This window comes from Furipterus horrens, unplaced genomic scaffold (assembly GCF_987537825.1).
Source record: "Furipterus horrens unplaced genomic scaffold, mFurHor1.1.pri manual_scaffold_2, whole genome shotgun sequence".
NCBI classification, from domain to species: domain Eukaryota; kingdom Metazoa; phylum Chordata; class Mammalia; order Chiroptera; family Furipteridae; genus Furipterus; species Furipterus horrens.
The window spans coordinates 51,135,390-51,144,351 of record NW_028327172.1 but is presented as its reverse complement, the minus strand read 5'-3'; the positions used below and the strand labels follow the sequence as shown (position 1 = coordinate 51,144,351).

General features: G+C 37.5%; 1 pseudogene; it reads left to right on the top strand.

Annotated features, from left to right (window-relative positions):
* The first annotated feature begins 4,538 nt into the window (after nt 1–4,538).
* LOC150018563 (costars family protein ABRACL pseudogene) lies at nt 4,539–4,779 on the top strand (annotated as a pseudogene).
* Nucleotides 4,780–8,962: the final 4,183 nt, after the last annotated feature.

The following is an 8,962-nucleotide window of genomic DNA, read 5'->3' as shown; positions in this document are numbered from 1 at the left end:
AGTTTTGGTGTTCATGAATAAAGACTTAAAATAATATGATAGAGGCCTGACACTCTTCTGGATATTGTTACATAGATCATCATAATTCTCAGAACTGCGTATGATATTAACTGTTTAGACCCAAGGTTCAGAGAAGTCAGGTGACATAACCCAAATTACCAAGTTGATGAATATGATTGTCAGGACTGAAACTACATATTTTTCAACATGAAGTCCACAACCCAATCTACTGCCCAGGAATGGCATGCATACCACTCCTCTACCCTCCCTCCTTGCCCTTAGTACACATTGCTGGTTGAGTGCAGCATACTTTCTTGCGAAACCTAATTCTGTATAAGCTGCCAATATTAATCAATTACAGTTGGCAAACTAGATGAAAACTAGTGATATTCTTGCTCTAAAAGGATGTCATCTATCTCCTTAGAGCAAAAATGTTCAATTTTTGACCACATTTTGGCTGACATCAATGAGGTATAAATTTTATTATGATTAATAAATGCCCTAATTCAAGAAGAAGCCATATATCCTTATGATCTGTATAATAATCTTTTGATACATTAGTAACAATGTCTTAATTCTGTTAAATTATTAAAATGTAGTCTTTGACAACCTTATTACTTCTATCTCCATGCTTAGCAACAGGCAGAATACGCCAACACCTGGCCCTCTTTTTTTTCCATATGTGCAAATGCTTCCCATATATGCAAGGAATTGAGCTTCAGTTCCCATTGATGCAGAAAATGTCTCTATTACTGTTAGGACTACGGAACAGCAGACAGAGCCTCAAAGAGACCATTCAGTCCAGGCTGTCTTGTGTTAGGCACCTCACACTTTTCCACCTTGGTTAAGTGAGCTTCTGAATATACCAAGGTCTCCTAATTTTGTGTATGTATGTATGTATTTTTAAATCGTCTTCCACATTTTTTTTTTTATTGAATTTATTAGGGTGACACTGATTAATAAAATTATACAGGTTTCATGTGCACAATTCCATAACACATCACCTGTGCACCATATTATATGTTCACCATCCCAGGTCAGGCCTCCTTCCATCACCATTTATCCCCCCTGTGCTGTTTTTAATGTATGATCATAATCGTACTACATAGTTTGAATGTCTTGATTTAGTAAAATCCCAGATTCTCTATTGTACACCTAGTGTATTATATGCTGCATAACAAATTGCCACAGATTTAGCAGCTTCAAACATCATACCTGTATTTTCTCATAGTTACTGTGAGTCAGGACTCTAGGCACAGCTTAGCTGTGTCCTCTGCACAGGGTCTCACAAGGCAAAAATCAAGGTGTTGGCTGAGTTGCCTTATTGACTAGAGACTGCTCTAGGGAACAGTCTGCTTCAAGCTCACTCGGATTTTCGGTAGAATTGCAAGTGAATATGCTAAGGAGAGAGTCATATATAATATAACTTAATAAAAGGAGTTACACTCTATAATCTTCGTCACAGTGTATTGGTTAAAAGCTCTTAACAAGTCCTGTTCACTCAAGTCAAGAGGATTACTACACAGAGGCATGAATACCAGGAGGAGGGGATCATTAGGACCGTCTTAGTCTGTCCACCCCCAAACTCTAGAACTGCATGACCAAAAGGGAATTGGTGAGAATTCAGAAGGCCTGGGACCTCATCCTGTCTCTCATACTAAATAACATTTGGGATCTGGGACAAATTAGTGTTGTAGAGTCTTAGTGTTCTTTACCTGTTGTACAAGTGATTGATTAAATGAACCCCAATGATTCTATAAATTCTAACATTCTATAATAGGTACCTCCATGGCAGCACAGGATGGTAAAAGATTTTTCCAAGTTCAATGACTGAATTCTGATGGGTTCTGTAACACACTAGTAGTTATTAATTTACTTACCCAGCAAGATGATTCAAGTGGTACTAATGAGAATATGCATATTATCAGTTTTCTTCTTCATTGATTCAATACTAATTACTATTTAGTGTGAGGAATTTGAAACAGTAATGTTTCAGGTTGCTTTTCTTAGTATTCACACCCCCTAGAACAGTGACCAGAATATTATAAGCACTTGGGGAATTAATTGAAAAACTATTGTTGAACTTTGGATCATCAGTGTTTCAGTGATGGTCTTTACAAATTTTAGAAGTGAATTAGCTTCATTGAATTTGATTTCTTTGAAATATCTATTGGTATCTATTTATGATATTATTGATACTACTGATAATAAAGTTGATATACAATATATTAGGCATACTCATTTCAGATGTACAATATAATGATTCAACCTTTTATACCTTACAATGTGATCCCCCCCACTAAATCTAGTACTCATCTGTCATTGTGCAATACTGTTGTCTATATTCTCTTTATTTAATCCTTCCCCCTACCTCCCTCCCCTATGGCAACCATCCCTTTGGTCTGTTTCTTGTTCAGTTCTTTTTGTTTTGTTTTTTTAACTTCCACATACAAGTGAAACCACATTTATCTTTCTCTGTCTGACTTACTTCATTCAGCACAATGCCCTCTAGGTCCATCCACACTGTCACAGAATCACAGAAGCAGTATGATGTCTTGGAATAAATTTAACGTGGTCTTGTAGAGGAGAAAAAGGAGAAGTCAAAGTTTTCTGTCTTATCAGAAAGTGCTGAGTGCTATCAGAGGTTGGAAAGTAGTAAACACCTGGTATCTAATCCTGGCTCTGTGTTTACTCACTATGAGTCCTTAAAAAATCTCTAATCCTCTCTAGACTTCACTTTATCTGAAAGATGACTAGTGATTCTCAAAGTCGTTTCTTTGTTTTTTTTCCTAGACTTGGAAGTCTGTGGCCTGAGTAATAATACTTAGGTTAAAACCTAACCAGTTACTTCAGCTTAATTTTTGTGCCATGTAAATGGAAAGAGGAATGGTGGTCCACAGTATAGACTCTGCTCCTCTAACCTCAAGGAATGGCATAGACCTCCAGCTACCACTCTTATGTTTTAAACAAACCCCTCTTAATCTACAACACACAATATTCTTGTGTCCTAGAAGAGTAGCCATTCACTCAAGGCTTTCACACAGTCATAAATCCTCAGTTTTCCTTGGAATGTCTAAGAAGTCTAGGGCCAAGTTCATGATGATCTTCAAACTTTAATGTAACATTTTAATTCCTGTCTTGCTCATTTTCCATTTTATATAGAACCTCTGATGAGTTGATTATTCAGCCCTAGACATACCCCAGGGTCATAATTAATATTACTATGGCCAGAGGAATATTGGCAGACACTGACATGTTGTTTACAGAGTCTAGAATAAATCTTGGTGGCAATATCACCCCCAAAAACAAAGTATGTGTGCTGTTTTATGAATGCCTACTAGGTTCCAGCCACTATTCTGAGAAGAATGCAAAGACAGATACATTCTGCCCTCAGCATAACATAGTCTAGACAGAAAAATAAATCAGTAAACATAGTAAGTTGCATAGCAGAATATGATAAATGCTATGATAAAACTAGGTGAAAATTGTATAGAAGCAGAGAGGAGGGGTGATATGGTCAAAATGAGAGAAATTGAAATAAAGGACTTTCTGGAGTAGGTAATGTAGAGCTGGGTCTTCAAGAACAGAAAGAAGTTATCTCACAGTAGAAGATAGTGGTGTGCAATTCAGAAGAACCTGTGTACCTTTATGCTCATAGCAGCACTATTTACAATAGCCAAGTGCTAGAAACAGCCTAAGTGCCCATAAGTAAATGAGTGGATCGAAAAACTGTGGAGCAGTCATACAATGGAATACTACACAACAGGAGAAAAGAAGGAACTCCTACCTTTTGTGACAGCATGGAAGGAACTGGAGAATGTTACACTAAGTGAAATAAGCCAGGCAGTGAAAGACAAACACCATATGATCTCACCTATAAGTGGAACTTAATGAACAAAACAAACAAATAAGCAAAATAGAACCAGAGGCATGGAAACAGGGAGCAGACTGACAGTGACCAAAGGGGAGGGAGGGGAGGGGAAGAAGAGGGAAAGAAAGAGAAGAGTCTAGTCAAGGAACTAATGTAAATGACCCATGGATTTGTACAACAGGGTGAGGATTGACTGTGGGAGCAGGGGAAGTGGGCAGGGCAGGGGAGCGCAATGAAGGAAAATTGCGACAACTATAATAGAACAACAATTTAAAAAATGGAAAATAAAAGAAGATGGCGAGTGTGTGTATGTATCTCACATATGAAATAGACATTTGTATATACAAAATAACTAAAGACCTAAGGAGTAACATAAGATGGATAAGCTTATGAACTAACTTGATACCTTCATTGGAAAATTGTACTCGATAAGACAATATAGAATGCTTTGGGGACTGGGAGACAAAGCTTAAAGGGCCAGGGTAAGCTTAGTAAGGAAAAGCCTTGCTGGTTTAAAATACCAGATAAAGGACACCAGCCTTTCTGTGTGCCTCAGTCACCTCCTTCCTCAGCCTCTTCCTCTCCTGTGCATTGAATAAGATAACCTGCCAGGGCTAATGCTGCAGCAGCTTTTCATCAGAAAAGAAAAGGAGGTGGAGAGACTGCAATGAATGTGGATCATGAGGTTAACCTCTTAGTGGAGGAAATTCATCTTTTGGTTCAAAATGCTGATGGGAAGTTAGGTGTGAAATTTGGGGTCCTCTTCCAAGATGACAAATGTGCCAGCCTTTCAAGCACTGGTAGAAACTCTCAAAGCTGCAAAATGAAGAAAGATTGCTTCATACCCAGGAGAGCTACTTCTGCAAGGTGTTCGTGATGATGTTGACATTATATTGCTGCAAGATTAATGTGGTTTGCATATCATTGTTTACTGTTATTTTCTGGTAAACTGGAATATGTTCAAGTCAAAGGACAAACATGAGCATACTTAATGTATTTTTATAGAACTTTGTAAACAAAAAGAGACTTATTTTAGAAGTCTGTCCTTTTTATATCTCAAAAGAAAATTTATGTATTACACTGGAAAATAAACAAATGTATTATTTTCCTCAGGAATCTGGTTGGAAAATGTACACATAGAGGCTTTTTTGGTGGGTATGTGAGTGTGTCATAAATCATTCTTAGACAATTTCTATAGATAATTGACATTCTGTAAAAGCAAGAAACAAACTGAAGACCAGCTTCCACAAAGAATATTATAACATTTATGTAATAAAAACATGTAACTATCTTGACAAAAAATAAAATACCAGATAAAGTATGTATTATATGTATTTAATATCCTGTCTCCCAGAAATTCATCTCCTAAAAAATATCTTAGGAAAGTAAATTGGGTAAGTGCACAAAGAGAAATTAATGTAAGATTATTTTTGGCCTTTTTTTGTATGAAACAGTGAGAAATTGAGAAAAGTCATATAGAAGTTTTTTTAAATAAAATATTGTATATCCATTAAATGAACTATGATATTGACCTTGTGTTGAAATGGAAAGATAGCCATAATATGTTATTAAATAAATAACACAGGTTATACTCCAGTGTAGAATACAATCTCATCAGTGTAGGCATGTGTAATTTTACATGTATTAAAACATGTGGAATAATATGTTCCAAACCATTTGTTATCCTCAAGACTTACACTATTTTTATACACTTATGTTATTTAAATATTTCCAATAAACAAAAATAATAAAAGCACTTACATTTTTTCTAAAAGAATTCTGTATCAAGAAGCTTATTGTAGGATTGGGATAGAAGAGTTTATTAGCTGGAGGAAAAACTGCAGTGCACTGTAATCAAGATTCACAGGTTACAGTGTATCAGACAAGATATAAATTGACTTCCCTTTCATGTAGCAATTCAAGTTGAGTAGAGTAAGCAGGCTCTGAGTCCACAAGCCCCCAAGGACCCAAGCTAATAGAGTAAGTGCAATATACTCAAAATTGGGATCTGAGATTTTCCACCCCTTGCCTTTTCCAGGTTGGGAAGCAAAAGAGAGAAGAGTATCCAAGAGTCTATTAAGATGACTTGGAATTTGCATACATCACTTGCTTGTATGCTCTTAGAATTTTGTCATAGAATGAATTGAGGTCTGGGGTAAGGGTTATCAATCAGCAATCTGCCACAAGGAGCAAAGGATTCTAGATGGAAAGATTGGTTTGCAGTTTGATATATTCATCAAGCTCAGAGATGAGCTCTGTTTTGTGTTATTGTTTGTTTTTAAATAAGCCTCAGGTGCATTGAATTGGATTAATTGCCACCCTTGGTTCACAGCATATTCTCTCATCATTGGTTCATAAGCTCTCATCTCATTTGTTTGATTGCTTGTTTGTTTACTATCAAATAAATCACCATCCTACATGAAAAAAAAATTGTTTAGCTTATGCCATATAATAAAGTACCCCAAAACTCAGTGACTTAATAATGTCTTATTTCATGGTTCTGTGATTCAGCAGTTTGCCTGGGCTCACTGGGCAGGTCCTGCAGTCTAGGCAGGTGTGGCTGGATGTGCTAAGATAGCCTCACTTGTCTGTAGAATGGTGCTGACTGTTGGTTAGTACTGGTTGTCGACTGGAGGTGGCCAGGCCATATTTCTTTACCAGGCTGGTTTAAGTGTATTCACAGGGCAGTGGTTGCAGTGTTCTAGGATCAGCCAAAGAAGCCAAGGTCAGTATGCAAGCAATTCTCAACTCAGCTGCCATTATATTTGCTTTTACCCCATTCTCCAAAGTAAGTCATTCATCAAGCCCATAGTTAGTGTGGGAGAGGACTATGCCAGCGTGTGGATACAGGCAGGCATGGCCCTGTGAAGGCCATAACTACAGCAATCTACCCTAGTGAATAAAACCTACATTAGCATATATCGTTCTCACCTAGCTCATTCCTCTGTCTTCCTCCACCCAAAGTAACACTGCCCTGAACATTATATAAATTTCTTTATATACAGTTTGTTTGTTTATTTGTTTTACTTGGTTTGACTTTTATTCTTTTAAAAAGATATCATGGAGGATATACTTTTTTTGGAGTTACGTTCTATGTAATATGATATTGCTAACAAACTATGTTGTGCATAACCATAGGTTATTTTTTAACTCCTGTATAATATCCTATTATATAAATACAAGGGCTGGCCAGAAAAAGTCCAGGCAATGTTAATATAAAATAATGGTTTGTGTGACATCAATGTAACCTGGCAGCCACGGAGAGTGGACTGGACTGTGCATGCATGAACAATGACTACTTCACTGTACTAGTCAGTGGGGGTGGTAGACCCTGGTGAGTGAGTATGTATACTGTGTGGCCATCACATTCAATATTATTGAGCAACTAGAGCAAGAAATCTGCATCAAATTTTGTATTAAGCTTGAACATTCCTCCGTGGAAACTATTCAGGTGACTCAGGAGGCTGGAGCTATGGGCAACTGGTGATAGTCAGCTTCATTACCACAGCATGCCTGTTCATACACCACTTCTCATGCAGAGTGTTTTGGTGAAATATCAAATCACCCAGGTGACTCAGCCCCTCTACAGCCCAAATTTGGCACCCTATGCCTTCTGGCTTTTCACAAAACTGAAATCACCTTTGAAAGAGAAGAGATTTCAGACCATCGATGAGATTCAGGAAAGTACAGGACAGGGCAGCTGATGGTGATTGGGAGAACTGTGTGAGGCCCCAAGGTGCCTACCTTGAAGGGGACTGAGGCATCATTGTTCTATGTACAATGTTTCTTGTATCTTGTATCTTTAATAAATGTCCCCATTTTTTCATAGTACATGGCTGGATACCTTCTGGACAGGCCATGTAGATCATATTTTATTTATCTTTTTATCTGAGAATGGCATTTGGGTGGTGCCCACAAATCCACATATCCACATATTAGCTATGATGGACAGTGCCGCTGTGGACCTTCTTGCACATGACTTCTTTTAAACATGTTAATGTGTTTCTCTTGGGTAGACCTGGGAGTGAAATTATAAATAATCAATTTGAGATAATTGTGAAGTAATGCCAAAATATTTCTCAAAAGGCTTATGCCAATTTACATTCTCAGCAGAAAAATATAAGAGATCCCTTGTTAGTTCAGTTCGTTCATTAGATTCCACAGTGAGTGAGATCATATGGTATTTGTCTTTCTCTGACTGGCTTATCTCACTTAGCAGAATGTTCTCCAGGTCCATCCATACTGTTAAAATGGGTAAAATTTTCTTCTTTTGTACATCCAAGTAGCTTTTATTGTGTAAATGTCCCTAGTTCTTTTATCCACTCATCTGTTGATGAACACTTGGGCTGCTTCCATATCTTGGTGATTGTCAATAATGCTGCAATAAACATAGAGATGCTTATATGACAGCTAGTTGGAGATAGGGAGTTGGAGGTGGAGGGACTGAGCAAACAGGAAAAAGGACTCATGGACATGAACAATAGTGTGGTGATTGCTGTGGGAAGAGGATATAAGGGAACTAAAAGGTAATGTAAGAATATACAATAAAGATTTTTTTAAAGAGAATCTATCGATGCACTACTTCTTCATGACTTTGTATAATATTGAACTATGTCTTAATTTTTACAATTTAAATAAGTGCAAAATTGTATTGCATTATGGATTTAATAAGAGTGATTACATGACCTGTCCTTAGTCACTACCCTTGACAGCAGGACCCCGGGGCCTAGTCCTGGGCCTGCTTGATGTCCTGGTCCCAGTCCTACTCCAGCTCAGCTCCAGCTTCTCCTGTTTCTCTGACAACCCCTGTGACTGAACACCCAGTAGGTTCCTTCACCACCCCCATGTTGTCACAACATAAAGTCCATCCAAATGTGAGATTCTGCTTTTTCACTTATTTTCTTTCAAAGCATTCTTTCTCGGCAGCCCAATGCATGGGAAAGAACATGAGATTTAGAATTGAACAAAACTGCTATGAATTGTACTTTGTATACTTAACTAGCCGCGCAAACTTGGACAGGTTATTTAACCACATTTATATGCCCCAGCTTTCTCACACGTGAAATGGATATAGCACGTCTCATTTTGTTG